The following is a 16,287-nucleotide window of genomic DNA, read 5'->3' on the forward strand; positions in this document are numbered from 1 at the left end:
AAAAAAAAAAAAAAAAAAAAAAAAAAAAAAAAAAAAAAAAAAAAAAAAAAAAAAAAAAAAAAAAAAAAAAAAAAAAAAAAACACATCTCGCAGAACATTTCGTATCATTAAGTGTCGTAAGCTTGAAAACAGAGCATGTGTTGGTGAACAAGTCAACCACTAGTTTGAGAGCTATCCCCCTTAAAATGGACCACACACTCTTTTAAATTCTTGCGTTATTCTGTGCTTTTCAACAGTCAAAGGGGGACAATCTGTAGGACACATTTTGGGAAAGGGCTATTATCATTCCAAATATCATTCCAACCATTTTCACTCAATATAAACGGCAGGAGAAAGAAATAGAGAGACAGAGAAACAGACAGAAACATAGAGACGGAGAGTAACACAAAGAATAACACAAACCCTTTCCCCCCAGAGAATTTTTAACAGGAACAGGTTTTTTTTGTTTTTGTTTTGTTATTTTATTTTATTTTATTTTATTTTATTTTATTTTATTTTTTTTTTTGGGGGGGGGGGGGGGTCCTGAAAGGAATATACCGATAGATATATAGTTACACAGATACACAGACCCACAGAATGATTGATACATGGCTACATTCATGAACAGAGAAATCGAAAGAGAGATAAAAATAGAGAGAAAGAGAGAGGCAGACACACACACATACAGAGCAAGTATTAGCTGGCAAGCGAACCAATGAGAGTAGTCCTTGAGAATTTTAGTTTACTGCCTCAGAGCCTGTTCAGCTTGGGCCCCACCCATTCGCTTTACTGTCTAAGAATACAACACAATGCAGTACAATACATCTTCAGTCATCCAGTTGGGAAATTAATTGTACATCCACAGGCTCGTCACACACCCTACACAATTATTACACAACATACCCGCCCACAGCCAAGAAAGAAACCTTCAAGCACAGGACACTCTTCCTCTCCACGTGAATATATATATATTATTTTTTCCTTTTCCTTCCTCTATGATTATGATGGGAACAAAAACCTAGAATGTTTCTGCTGGTCTCCAAACCTGCTTCTCTATGTTCATATATATATTTATTTATTTACTTGGGAGTAGTAGTAGTGGTAATGATAGCTTCATTGGTGTGGTTTTTGTGGGGTTTTTGGGGTGTGTGTGTGTGTGTGTGTGTGTGTGTGTGTGTGTGTGTGTGTGTTGTTGTTGTTGTTGTTGTTGTTGTTTTGGGGGAGGGGGGTTATTTTTATTTTTTATTTCTTTATTTTATTTTATTTATTTTATTTTATTTTTTTTGCTTTTTTGTTTGTTTGCTTCTTGATTTTCTTTGTCCTGAGGGCTGGATGAAAAAAACCCATGTTCTTGCTTATTCCACTTCCCTCATTAAAGAAAATTCATTCATTCATTCATTCACTCATTCATTCATTGTTTTCCAGTGAGGATCTACTGTTCTGAGTGCGACAAAGACCCTCAGGAAGCAGCGGTCGCTCCTGGCTCCATGAGGCATCTTTATTTCGCTTGACTGATGGCATTGTTTTCAGGTCAGGATGTTCTTTATACGCGTGTTGCTAAGGGTCAAAATGATTAGGTTCTTGATGTCATGAACTGCTTGTTTTTGTTGTTGTTGCTGTTGTTTTTGTTTTTTTTCGAGCTGTGAATATGCGTTCGAAGTATACATTCTGTGCTATAAACAGTCCTATTGAATTATTTGAATCAAAGCAACAGGTGTGTGTGTGTGCGTGTGTGTGTGTGTGTGTGTGTGTGTGTGTGTATGACACAAGCATGTCCCCAGTCTGTCTGTTTCATGATGTTGGACTGTTTGAATGGTTGAGTATGTAATAAAATGACAATAAAGGTGTTGAGATTAATTTGTTTTAAAACCCATGTATCAGGCTCTGTTCAAGTCTTCGTGTTGATGCTGGTGTCTAAACCACTGGATACGGTCGGTTAAATTCCATACTAGGATGGCTAGTCCTTGAAGATATTCATAATGGAAGTATACGTTATCCATGGCTGTGTTTGACCCTGTTTTATTTCTAGCACGTTTCAGCTGATTAAATCAATGTTACTTTTCACTGGAATATCAATATTTATGTCCTGAAAGTGGAGGGAAAAGAAAATATCAATAAAAAACAACACAGAATATTTCGTATCATGTCGTGCCATAGCTGGAAAACAGAGCATGTGTTAAGCAAGTCCACCATTTTACTTTTAGAGCTGTCCTCTTAAATCAAAATGCATGAGATACTTAGAAAATACTTGTTTGATTCTATGCTTTTCAACAGTCAAAGGGGGACAATCTGTAGAACACATTGGAAGGGCTATTATCATTTCAAATATCAGTCCATCCATTGCATTCAATTTAAACAGCAGGAGAAAGAAATAGAGAGGGAGGAGAGACAAAGAGAGAATACGAATACGAAATGGTTTATTCAGATTTAGGCCTAAGCCCCTAACTGAAGGGGTAAGTCACAATTATATCAATCATACAAACACTTTTCAAATATACAATGCTTAACATTTTCACTTCAGATGCTTATTGTATTTGACAGTATATGTTGATATTGTAATCTAAGTTATAGCAATACGCAATCGCTTTAAGGCATTGTAAATGTATAACGCCACATTGCAAAATACACTCATTTCTGGATGACATAAGCAAATTGAATCTAAAGCGGCATGGGTTATTATAAAACTTAGGCTGGATATGTTTCAACCATAAGTCACGTAAACAAGGACTACAAAACATAAAGTGAATTTCATCTTCTTCTGACTGGTGGCATAAACGACACAACACTTTCTCAGCTCTTCTTTCACTGTATCTTAAACGATGGCAGGCAATATCTGATACACCAAGTCTAACTTTGGTCAAAGCACATTTCACATATCGAGACAAAGAGAGAGAGAGAGACAAAGAGAGACAGCGGGACACACACACACACACACAGACACACACACACACACACACACACATACACACACACACACACAGACACACAGAGGGGGGGGAGGGAGGGAGAGAGTACTGACACAAATTTTCCCACAGGGATTTTTTAACTGACCAAGCTTTCACAAACATGATTTCTTCAGGTTTCTTGAAGGGAACAGACCGATACATATATAGTTACACAGATACATAAACCCATATAATTCTACTTCTTCTTCTTCGTTCGTGGGCTGCAACTCCCACGTTAACGTGTATGTACACGAGTGGGCTTTTACATGTATGACCGTTTTTTACCCCCGCCAAGTAGGCAGCCATACTCTCCGTTTTCGGTGGTAAAATCCATAGAATGATTCTCACTGAACTACATACATGAAGAGAGAAATCGAAAGAGAGACAGGGGCAGACATTCACATACAAAATAAGTGTGAGCGGGTAAGCGAGCGAGCGAGCGAGCGAGAGAGAGAGAGTCCTTGATAATTTTAGTTTACTGCCTCAGGCCGGGCCCTTTCAGCACAGGCCACCCGCTCAATTTTCAATGGATACACGCCAGCATCAGGACTTTGACAAAGCAGGCCTGATAAGTGAGTTTCATAACAAATTTATATATATATATATTCCCAACATCCTCCAGAACTAGTGATTGCTGCTGACTCCACAAGGTGTCTTTATTTCACTCGACAGATGGCCTGATCAGTATATCTATATATACATATACATGTACACACACACACACACACACACACAGACACACACACATATATATATATTTTTTTTTCCAGCTGAGAGCAAATTTCTAGAATGCCTCTGGTTATCCTCAGTTCTATTCTTCTACCTCTATTACTTACAAGTGACTGTATTACTTACAGGTGATGATACACCGTTCTGACAGTGACCGACAAAGACCCCAAGAACCAGTTCTTGCTGCTGGGTCCACCACAAGATACCTGAATTATTCCACTTGACTGATGGCGTGGTTTTCATTCAGATCAGTATGGAGGGGTGGGGGAGGGAGGAAGAGGAGAAAGAGAGAGAGAGAGGGGGGCAGATTGACAGATAGAGAGAGAGAGGAGAGTGAGAGAGAGAAGTTCTGGAAGATGATCATAATTTGAGTACCTGATACCCCTGTCTATGTATGCCCCTGATCTATTTCTGACAGTGATAAGAAACTCCAGGGAGAGCCGGACAGTACAAGGTCTTCAGAGAAGAAGCCCCCCTCAGTCAAGTGTTTCGGCCCTGAACTCCTTACACTCTAAGAGGGCTGGGCCGTACCCAGGTCATGACTCCTGGATGCCCTTGTATTACCACATTTTGGGACCTCCCTAATACAGCAAAGTTTGTGGCATCAAGAACCAAATCATTTTGACCTTATTAAGCAACACACATCAAAAAACAACAGCAACAACAAAAAACAGAAAAAAACCCAAAGAAACAAAACCCATACAAGACGCCCTTTCTCTCATCGTAGAATTCTTTTCTTTAATTTTCCTTCATGTTCAAGTTAAAGTTTGTGCAATGAGAGAGAGACAGACAGACACAGGGAGAGAGAGAGGGAGAGACAGACAGACAGACAGACAGAGACAGAGAGTCATTGTGTAGTAAGGTTACTGTCTCAGAGACCTTTGGGCTCAAGACGCCCTTCCTCTCATCGTAGAATTTTTTTCTTTAATTTTCCTTCATATTCAAGTTGAGAACAAAAATCATCATGTCTCTCGTAGTTCTCAAGCCTTTCTCTTCTATTTTCATTGCATCAAGTTATGATGCACTGTTCTGAGAGTGACAAAGACCTCCGAAACATGCTGTTGTTGCTGTCTTCAGAATGTGCCTTTGTTCTGCTTGATTGATGGAGTGGATTTCAGGTCGGTGTGTTCGTTTTATGTGCGCATCTTGAAGTCAGATTCATTTCATTCTTGATGCTATAAACTCGTGTATCAGGTGTAGTGTTGTGAAATCTTTGGGAAGTTTGACCTTATAAGACTCTTGTCTTGTTATGCCGGAAGGAGCAATGTGCAGAATAAGAATATCTGCAAACTCATTCAAATTCATGTGTTTATTATGTAAGCGAGCGTGGCTCATGCAAGCAAGCAAAACAAGCAGCAATTACAACAGCAACTGCGACGCAAACACCACATTAAGGAGGTCCCATCTTGCCCGGTTATGCTTCATATTGATCTGGAATCTGTCTGGTAACTTTTTAGTGTTGTTGTAGGCTGGTTGAGTGAGGTTCCTACTTACCTTTTTTGTTTTGTTTTTTGTTTGATATATTGTATTGATTTTTGTTTATTTTTTTGTTTTTTGTATATCTATATGCATCTGAAATCAGTCTGGTAATTAATGTTTTGTTGTGGACTTTCATTCTTTTCTTTTTTTGTTGGTTGTTGTCGTTGTTTTTTGCGTTAGATTGCAGATTTATTTTTCTCTCGTATTTTCACCTCTCTTCATTGTCAATTCCCGAATTGTTTTTCAAGCTGAGAAAACAACAAATATCTTTGACAAGCATGCCACAAGTCTCTCTGTTTTCAGTTGATGGACTGGTTATATGAGCATGCAATGAAATGACCGTGAAGATGTTGGGATCATTTTGTTATAAACTCCGCTGATTCAGGCCTGCTCCCACTCCAGAATGTCTATACCTGGAGTGTATTCTTGATGCTAGTACCATGTCTGTGTATATCCCTGTTTTATTTCTAACACATTTTGATTTATTACATCCATGATATCTCTCGCCATGGTATATCAAAAATTTGTGTCTTGAAAGTGGAGAGCGAAAGGAATAACACGTGTCGTAGAACATTTCGTATCATTACGTGTCGTAGCTTGAAAACAGAGCATGTGTTGAACACGCCAACCACTAGTTTGAGAGCTGTCCCCCTTAAAATGGACCACACACTCTTCAAAATTCTTGCGTTATTCTGTGCTTTTCAACAGTCAAAGGGGGACAATCTGTAGGACACATTGGAAGGGCTATTATCATTCCAAATATCAGTCCATCCATTGCACTCAATATAAACGGCAGGAGAAAGAAATAGAGAGACAGACAGACAGACAGAAACATAGATACGGAGAGTAACACAAAGAATAACACAAACTTTCCCACAGAGATTTTTTAACAGGCGAACAGGTTTTTTTTTTGTGTTTGTTTGTTTTTTGTTTTTTTGTTTGGGGGGTGGGGGTTCCTGAAGGGAATATACCAATAGATATATAGTTACACAGATACACAGACCCACAGAATGATTGATACATGGCTACATCCATGAACAGAGAAATCGAAAGAGAGATAAGAATAGAGAGAGAAAGAGGCAGACACACACATACAGAGCAAGTATGAGCTGGCAAGCGAACCAGTGAGTGAGAGAGAGAGAGTGTCCTTGAGAATTTTAGTTTACTGCCTCACAGCCTGTTCAGCTTGGGCCCCACCCATTCGCTTTACTGTCTAAGAACACAAGACAATGCAATACAATACATCTTTATTCATCCAGTTGGGAAATTAATTGTACATCCACAGGCTCGTCACACACCCTACACAATTATTACACAACATACCCGCCCACAGCCAAGAGAGAGACCTTCGAGCACAGGACACTCTTCCTCTCCACGTGAATATATATATATTATTTTTTCCTTTTCCTTCCTCTATGATTATGATGGGAACAAAAACCTAGAATGTTTCTGCTGGTCTCCAAACCTGCTCCTCTATGTTCATATATATATATATATATATATATATATATATATATATATATATATATATAATTTTTTTTTTTTTACTTAGCAGTAGTAGTGGTAATAGTGATAGTTGTAGTGGTAATGATGGCTTCATTGGTGGGTTTTTTTTGTTTTGTTTTTGTTTTGCTTGTGTGTGTGTGTGTGTGTGTGTGTGTGTGTGTGTGTGTGTGTGTGTGTTTTGTTTTTTGTTGTTGTTTTGGGTGGGAGGAGGGGGTATTTTTATTTTTATTTTACTTTTTTTTTTAATATATATATATATTTTTTTTTTTTGGTTCCTTGTTTGTTTATTTGCTTGTTGAATTTCTTTGTCCTGAGGGCTGGATGAAAAAAAAACCCATGCCCTTGCTTATTCCACTTCCCTCATTAAAGAAAATTCATTCATTCATTCATTCACTCATTCATTCATTGTTTTCCAGTGAGGATGTACTGTTCTGAGTGCGACAAAGACCCTCAGGAAGCAGCGGTCGCTCCTGGCTCCATGAGGCATCTTTATTTCGCTTGACTGATGGCATTGTTTTCAGGTCAGGATGTTCTTTATACGCGTGTTGCTAAGGGTCAAAATGATTAGGTTCTTGATGTCATGAACTGCTTGTTTTTGTTGTTGTTGCTGTTGGTTTTTTTTCGAGCTGTGAATATGCGTTCGAAATATACATTCTGTGCTATAAACAGTCCTGTTGAATTAACTGAATCAAAGCAACAAGTGTGTGTGTGTGAGTGTGTGTGTGTGTGTGTGTGTGTGTGTGTGTGTGAGACACAAGCATGTCCCCAGTCTGTCTGTTTCATGATGTTGGACTGTTTGAATGGTTGAGTATGTAATAAAATGACAATAAAGGTGTTGAGATTAATTTGTTTTAAAACCCATGTATCAGGCTCTGTTCAAGTCTTCGTGTTGATGCTGGTGTCTAAACCACTGGATACGGTCGGTTAAATTCCATACTAGGATGGCTAGTCCTTGAAGATATTCATAATCGAAGTATATGTTATCCATGGCTGTGTTTGACCCTGTTTTATTTCTAGCACGTTTCAGCTGATTAAATCAATGCCACTTTTCACTGGAATATCATTATTTGTGTCCTGAAAGTGGAGGGAAAAGAAAATATCAACAAGAAACAACACAGAATATTTCGTATCATGTCGTGCCATAGCTGGAAAACAGAGCATGTGTTAAACAAGTCCACCATTTTAGTTTTAGAACTGTCCTCTTAAATCAAAATGCACGAGATACTTAGAAAATACTTGTTTGATTCTATGCTTTTCAACAGTCAAAGGGGGACAATCTGTGGACACATTGGAAGGGCTATCATTCAATTTCAACCATTGCATTCAGTTTAAACAGCAGGAGAAAGAAATAGAGAGGGAGGAGAGACAAAGAGAGAATACGAATACGATATGGTTTATTCAGATTTAGGCCTAAGCCCCTAACTGAAGGGGTAAGTCACAATTATATCAATCATACAAACACTTTTCAAAAATACAATGCTTAACATTTTCACTTCAGATGCTTATTGTATTTGACAATATATATTGATATTGTAATCTAAGTTATAGCTTTACGCAGTCGCTTTAAGGCATTGTAAATGTATAACGCCACATTGCAAAATACACTCATTTCTGGATGACATAAGCAAATTGAATCTAAAGCGGCATGGGTTATTATAAAACTTAGGCTGGATATGTTTCAACCATAAGTCACGTAAACAAGGACTACAAAACATAAAGTGAATTTCATCTTCTTCTGACTGGTGGCATAAACGACACAACACTTTCTCAGCTCTTCTTTCACTGTATCTTAAACGATGGCAGGCAATATCTGATACACCAAGTCTAACTTTGGTCAAAGCACATTTCACATATTGAGACAAAGAGAGAGAAACAAAGAGAGACAGAGGGAGACACACACACACATACACACACACACAGAGGGAGGGAGGGAGGGAGGGAGAGAGTACTGACACAAATTTTCCCACAGGGATTTTTTAATTGACCAAGCTTTTGCAAACATGATTTCTTCAGGTTTCTTGAAGGGAACAGACCGATACATATATAGTTACACAGATACATAAACCCATATAATTCTACTTCTTCGCTCGTGGGCTGCAACTCCCACGTTAACGTGTATGTACACGAGTGGGCTTTTACATGTATGACCGTTTTTTACCCCCGCCAAGTAGGCTGGCATACTCTCCGTTTTCGGGGGTAAAATCCATAGAATGATTCTCACCGAACTACATACATGAACAGAGAAATCGAAAGAGAGACAGGGGCAGACATTCACATACAAAATAAGTGTGAGCGGGTAAGCGAGCGAGCGAGCGAGCGAGAGAGAGAGAGTCCTTGATAATTTTAGTTCACTGCCTCAGGCCGGGCCCTTTCAGCACTGGCCACCCGCTCAATTTTCAATGGATACACGCCAGCATCAGGACTTTGACAAAGCAGGCCTGATAAGTGAGTTTCATAACAAATTTTTATATATATATATATATATATATATATATATATATATTCCCAACATCCTCGAGAACTAGTGATTGCTGCTGACTCCACAAGGTGTCTTTATTTCACTCGACAGATGGCCTGATCAGTATATCTATATCTATATATACATATACATGTACACACACACACACACACACACACACACACACATATATATATATATATATATATATATCTTTCTCTTTTTTTTTTCCAGCTAAGAGCAAATTTCTAGAATGCCTCTGGTTATCCTCAGTTCTATTCTTCTACCTGTATTACTTACAAGTGACTGTATTACTTACAGGTGATGATACACCGTTCTGACAGTGACCGACAAAGACCCCAAGAACCAGTGCTTGCTGCTGGGTCCACCACAAGGTACCTGAATTATTCCACTTGACTGATGGCGTGGTTTTCATTCAGATCAGTATGGAGGGGTGGGGGAGGGAGGAGGAGGAGAAAGAGAGAGAGAGAGAGGGGGGGGGGAGTGACAGATAGAGAGAGAGAGGAGAGTGAGAGAGAGAAGTTCTGGAAGATGATCATAATTTAAGTACCTGATACCCCTGTCTATGTATGCCCCTGTTCTATTTCTGACAGTGATAAGAAACTCCAGGGAGAGCTGGACAGTACAATGTCTTCAGAGAAGAAGCCCCCCTCAGTCAAGTGTTTCGGCCCTGAACTCCTAACACTCTAAGGGGGCCGGGCCGTACCCAGGTCATGACTCCTGGATGCCCTTGTATTACCACATTTTCGTTGATTCAGTTTATGGCGTTGACATTTTCCAACTCGAATATCAACATTTGTGTCATGAAAGTGGTGAGAGAAACAAACATGAACAATAAATAACCCATCTCGCAGAATATGTCGTATCATTACGTGTCATTACCGGAACACACCGCATGTGTTGAACAAGTCTACCATTAACTTTGAGAGCTATCCCCCTTAAAAGTGCACAAGACATAAAGAACATATTTGTTTCATTCTGTGGTTTTCCATGGTCTATGGGAGACAATCTGTACACGACATATCGGAGGGGCTCGTAATATTTCTAATTACTGTCCATCAATTGCTCTCGGATTTTTTTTCTTTCTTTTGTTTGTTTGTTTGTTTGTTTTTGTTTTGTTTTGTTTGTTTGTTTGTTTGTTTGACAGGAGTATGGTTTATTGTTAATTTTCTTCAGTTTCAATTATATCCCAATAACAACGCCAATGTGTGTGGAATTTGATAAACTTCAAATAAGCAAAAACAATAGATCTATTTCTGTTTCGTATTTATTTTCATTAACTTACTATATACATTGAATTGAGTTCTCTCTCTCTCTCTCTCTCTCTCTCTCTCTCTCTCTCTCTCTTTTCATTCACAGAAATAGAAGTTTGAAAGGATCAAAATGAAGTCTATTATCATCTTTTTTTCAGAGTAAAAAAAAAATGAAGTCTTTTCTCATCTTTTTTTCAGAGTCAAAATGAGCATCATTTCCCACAATTACAATTGTCTTATTCAGGAAGGAAGATGTGATGTGTTTGCATTTATCATTGATTACATGTTCCACGTGCTTCCAAAAGACGGTCGCGTATGTTGTAGTCTTCAGTTTAACGTCTTCCCTTTAAGTTCTTCTTCCTTCTTCCTCGTTCGCCTCCCGTTAGATGAGCAGCCCGGTGTCCTCGATGAAGGCTGCCGTCCGTCGCAGCTCCTCCAGGGTGCCGTACAGCTTGGCTTCCACTGCTGTCGGTGTTGGCCAGTACTTCCTCCTGGATGCTGCATGCATCGTACAGTCTTGAAGGATGTGGTCGGTTGTCATTGGTCCGTCACCACAAGGGCACTCTCCACTCTGTCCAATGCCAAATTTTGTGTGCATGTGGTGGAGCAGGCGGTTGTGTCCAGTCCTCAGGCGGAAGATCTTGACCTGTTCCCGTCGTTCCAGCAAATGGGAGATGTGAATGAATGGAGGGTTGGGGAAAACTGGGCAAATGAGTGTGAAATGAGGGTGAAATTTGAAAAAAAAAAAATCTAAATACAATTACAGGAAATTTCTTAAAGGACTTCGTAAAAGAGAAGTCGTTAAACTGAGAAGCGAAACAACTGATAATGAATGCAAAAAGTCAAAAACATCAACGTTCTCAGTCACTTGTGAAGAAACACTTTTGTGTACATATGGCTTCATCAAGGTACAGTAAAAAAAAAAATATATATATATATATATGCTTAATTGTCAGGTTACTAAAGCATATACACTTGACATTAGAACAATACTTGTTCCGAGTGAATTTGGGTCTTTGTTGTTGTTGTTGTTGTTGTTACTTTCTGTGTTGAGCATGCCATTCTATTTTTTCTCCCTTTTGCAAATGGTCCTATCTTTTTTTTTGTTTGCAAAGTGATGATGCATTGTTCTGAGAGCAACAAAGACCTGAGGAACCAAGTGGTTGCTGCTGTTTTCTGCGCACCCCCCCCCCCCTTTCCCCCTTCACATCACGTGACTGCGGCATTGTTTTCATGTCAGTGTTTTCTTTTTAGGCCAGTCAAAGTTTGTTTGTACTGTGAAAGAAAGAGAGAGAGGGGGGGAAGAGAGAGGGGGGAGAGAGAGAGAGAGAAAGAGAGAGAGGGGGGGAGAGAGAAAGACAGAGGGGGGGAGAGGGAGGGGGAGAGGGGGGAGAGGGAGGGGGAGAGAGTGAAAGAGAGAGAGAGGGGGGAGAGAGAGGGGAGGAGAGAGAAAGGAGAGAGAAAGAGAGGGAGGAGAGAAGGGGGAGAGAGAGAGAGAGAAAGGGGAGAGAGAGAGGGGGGAGAGAGAAAAAGAGAGAGAGAAGGAGAGAGAGAGAGAAAGAGAAAGAGAGGGGGGGCATAGAAAGAGAAAGAGAGGGGGATATAGAGAGAGAGAAAGAGAGAGAGAGGAGATAGAGAGAGAAAGAGAGAGAGAAAGACAGAGAGGGAGAGAGAGGGAGAAAGAGAGAGAAAGAGAGAAGGGGAGGGAGAGAGAGAGAAAAGGAGAGAGAAGGGGAGAGAGAGAAAGAGGGGGAGAGAGAGAGTGTAAAAACAAATTTTCCATGGGGAATTTCTAAAAACAAAATTTCCACGAGATCTTCTACTGTCCAAGCCTTCACCAGGATACTATCTTCAAGTTTCCTGACGGGAATAGATAGATAGATAGATAGATACATTGATAGAAATTGAAGCGATAGCAAGATATCTATCTGTCTATATATATCTATATATAGATACTGCCTCAGACACGTATATCGGCTCCTCGAGGATTCCTGTTCTTTTTGTGCTCTATATGTTTGAGCTGTGAGCAAAAATCCTGGAATGTCCCTGGTTGTCCTCAAGCCAAAGAACTCAGGAACCAGTGGTTGCAGTGCTGATGGCTCCAGAGGGTGCTCTCTTTCCGATGTCAATCGCTCGATATAAAATATACACATGTAAATTTACCTAGATTCTATCTATGTATATATTTGTATTTGTATTTCTTTTTATCACAACAGATTTCTCTGTGAAATTCGGGCTGCTCTCCCCAGGGAGAGCGCGTCGCTACACCCATTTTTTAGTATTTTTTCCTGAGTGCAGTTTTATTTGTTTTTCCTATCGCAGTGGATTTTTCTACAGAATTTTGCCAGGAACAACCCTTTTGTTGCCGTGGGTTCTTTTACGTGCGCTAAGTGCATGCTGCACACGGGACCTCGGTTTATCGTCTCATCCGAATGACTAGCGTCCAGACCACCACTCAAGGTCTAGTGGTGGGGGAGAAAATATCGGCGGCTGAGCCGTGATTCGAACCAGCGCGCTCAGATTCTCTCGCTTCCTAGGTGGACGCGTTACCTCTAGGCCATCACTCCACATACATATATATACATACATACATACATACATACATACATACGTATGCACATCATTATGCTGTCACGCATACCTCATCCCTCACACATTATCACACACACACACACACACACACACACACACACACAGATCTATTTGTTGGATATCTATTATGTGGAGTGATGGCCTAGAGAAGAAGAAGGGAGGAGGTGGGTAAGGGGGGTGTGCTCGCATAAGTTACAGTTACATACATACATACCTCTGTCCAAATCTTTTGAATGACAAGTTGTGGGCTCACTTATTTCCCCCAAGGGAAAAAACTGAAGAAGGGGCCTGAGCTTCGGTTCCCACTCAGCATCGGGGAAAGCTCTTAATTTGCTTGTAGTTGCAGCAAATCTCGACCATTCCAGTTTGCGTGTGACTGCTTGATTGAGCTGTCTCTTCTTCTTTCAGCTTTCGACAGGCTGAAACGTACAGGTTTACTGTGAAAATGCTTCGTGACTGCAACTACTAGCGGCGATTAAAAAATTCAAAGGGACGTTATCGCTGCTTGAATTTAGAGCGGTATAAGAACGCTGTGCTTTCCCTTTGACTTTGCTACCGCTTCCCTTGTCAACAGCGAAAAATTAATGCACTTGTCGATCTTCGTTCTTTTTTTTTTTCTTTTTTTTTTCAAAACTGTATTGAACAGTCAGTACACACACACACCCACACACACACACACACACACACACACACACACACACACACACACACACACATCTATGCAAAAGAAAGCGAAAAAGAGGAAATATGAAAAAAACAACAAAAAAAAAAAAGCTCTGGGATATTTAATTTCTTTCCTGTCTTTCTTTTGTTGTTGTTTTTATCACTGTACGGTTATGTGCCTTTTGGCATTTTATGAGTCATACTACATTGTGGGTAACATTTTTATTTACTTCTTTACTTTTCCGAGAAGTTATACTATTTTTATAATTATTATTATTATTATTACCTTTTTAAAAAAAAGTTATTTATTTATTTATGTACGCTTATAGTTGATTTCATCAAGTTTTTGCGCCTTATACATATTATTATTAGTAGTAGTAGTTCTCTTTTATGTATTTATCTATTATTTATTCACCCTTTATTTTCTTTCTTTTTTCTTTTTTTCTCAAGGCCTGACTAAGCGCGTTGGGTTACGCTGCTGGTCAGGCATCTGCTTGGCAGATGTGGTGTAGCGTATATGGATTTGTCCGAACTCAGTGACGCCTCCTTGAGCTACTGAAACTGAAACTGAAACTATACTGGACAGACAACATGACTGTGGATATGATGACAATTAACTTTGATCGTTTTGATAATTTTTCTTCGTGTGAACAGAAATGATGATCTGTTGATCTGTCTTAAACTGGAAATGCGATTTATTCTCCTCAGTGTGTAAATGTGGGTTATATCATGCTTTATTTCTTTTGCGTACGAGAGCACACAGTCACAGTAATCACCTTATCATGTATGGGTTGTTTTGTTTGTTTTTTTGTTGTGTGGGTTTGTGTTTTTTTTGGTATGATACTTAAAAAAACAACAAACAAAAAACAATTAAGAGATCGAATCTTATCTATAAAGAACCATAATCAAACTAAAATCATCCCTACTGTTGTTCTTAGTAATACCATCATTATTGTTAACATCGTCATTTCAGAATCATCCCCAACAAGCTGAAGGCTTGTGTGTGTGTGTGTGTGTGTGTGTGTGTGCGCGCGCGTTCGTGCGTGCGTGCGTGCGTGCGTGCGTGTGTGTGTGTGTGTGTGTTTGATCAGTACAGGAGCCCCAGTCTGGAGCCACGGACGCAAGCTGGAAATCTGTTGGGAGGAAGAGCAACACCTTCAAGTTGGTCCTTGTGGGAGGTTGTGACCCATAGAGTTTTTCATCCAGCAGTACACCGAAGACCATCCGGTACATCAGTCTCCCTGGTCGTGGTCCAGGCTTCAAAAGAGACTTCAGCGCATACAAAACTCTGCTGCCCGACTCGTCCTCAGAAAGAAAAGATCTGAGCACATCACTCCTCTTTTGCAACATCTCCACTGGCTCCCTGTCTCACACCGAATAAAGTACAAGATCAGCACTCTATGTTATAGATGCATTCACAAAACTGCCCCTTCCTATCTCTGCGGCTGCCTTCACCTCTACACTCCATCTCGCTCACTATGATCGGCTTCTGATCCACTCTGTTTACGCATACCCAGATTCAAACACTCGACTGTTGGCAGCCGTTCTTTCTCTGTCTCTGGACCTTGCGATTGGAATGAACTTCCTCTTTCGCTTCGTCAAGTCTCCACACTCAGCTCTTTCAAGTCTGCCCACCTCTTCCCAAAATAGCCTCCCTTGCCTGCCCTTCCTTGTCTTTAGTTTCTACAGTTTTAGAGTTATGCATGCGTGTGAATGACTGGTGCGAAAGCGCTTTGATTTGTCTCTGCACAAGATCCAGCACTATATAAATATTATTATTATTATTATTATTATTATCATTATTATTATTATTATTGCATCCACTTCCTGCCATCCTCATCACCCAAGTACAAGGTGTATACCTACCTGGTGGTGTGTCCATCGAGATCGATGATGACCATCATTGTCATCCAGCTGGGGGATGGGGGGAGGGTGGTGGTGGGGTGGGGGGGAGGATGCTCATGAATCTATCTGTGAATGCGCAGATGGCTGAATAGTCCAATCTGCGCACGAAATGTTCGCTGACAGTTGGGGCAGACAAAGACAGGCATACCATTGTCAGGGAGCTTGTTTGCCCGTGACTTTCTGGCCTGCCTCTTCTGAACAGCTGCAGCAGTCCTGTTGGCCTCGCACAACTTGGCGCCTTTGTGCACAGCAGCACGCCATTTGTCACGGTCCACTGCAGATTCCTCCCAGGAGTCAGGGTTGATATCAAACGCTTTCAGAGAGACTTTCAGAGTATCTCTGAAGCGCTTCTTCTGAACCTACCACCACTACCAAGAACGTGCCACAATAGTCGGTATGGATACTTGTAAGTACATTTGCAACTTGCTCATTGATAAAACGTACTTTTGCATTCTTAAGATACATAGTTATTATTCGAAACAGTAAGACACAGACAAGCAAGACAAAACGTGTTAAAAACACATGCGGGGGTGAAAGGGGGTGGGGGTGGGGTAAATATTTTCTCAATATGTATTGATTTTCATTATGATTTACATGTTTGTATATGTGTGCAAATGTGTGATCAAAAAGCATATGGAAAATGTTCTTGTTTCAAAATAAAACTGATGGCTTAGAATTCACATGCCTTATTGCTGTGATGGCAGAGGTGTATGTTTGTGTGTGTGTGTGTGTGTGTGTGTGTGTGTGTGTGTGTGTG

The 16,287-nt window shown here is 40.1% G+C and overlaps 1 long non-coding RNA gene across 2 annotated transcripts; it reads left to right on the plus strand.

The window, feature by feature from the left end:
• Window positions 1-1,349: 1,349 nt before the first annotated feature.
• LOC143301408 (uncharacterized) lies at window positions 1,350-16,069 on the plus strand. 2 transcript variants are annotated; one of them, XR_013057777.1, is made up of 4 exons: window positions 1,350-1,509; window positions 7,055-7,159; window positions 9,418-9,491; window positions 14,722-16,069. It is a non-coding gene; the product is annotated as an uncharacterized LOC143301408 (long non-coding RNA). The 2 variants fall into 2 exon arrangements; XR_013057776.1 differs by lacking the exon at window positions 1,350-1,509 and having other exon boundaries at window positions 6,897-7,159.
• The last annotated feature ends 218 nt before the right edge of the window (window positions 16,070-16,287 follow it).

This window comes from Babylonia areolata, chromosome 27 (genome assembly GCF_041734735.1).
Source record: "Babylonia areolata isolate BAREFJ2019XMU chromosome 27, ASM4173473v1, whole genome shotgun sequence".
NCBI classification, from domain to species: domain Eukaryota; kingdom Metazoa; phylum Mollusca; class Gastropoda; order Neogastropoda; family Buccinidae; genus Babylonia; species Babylonia areolata.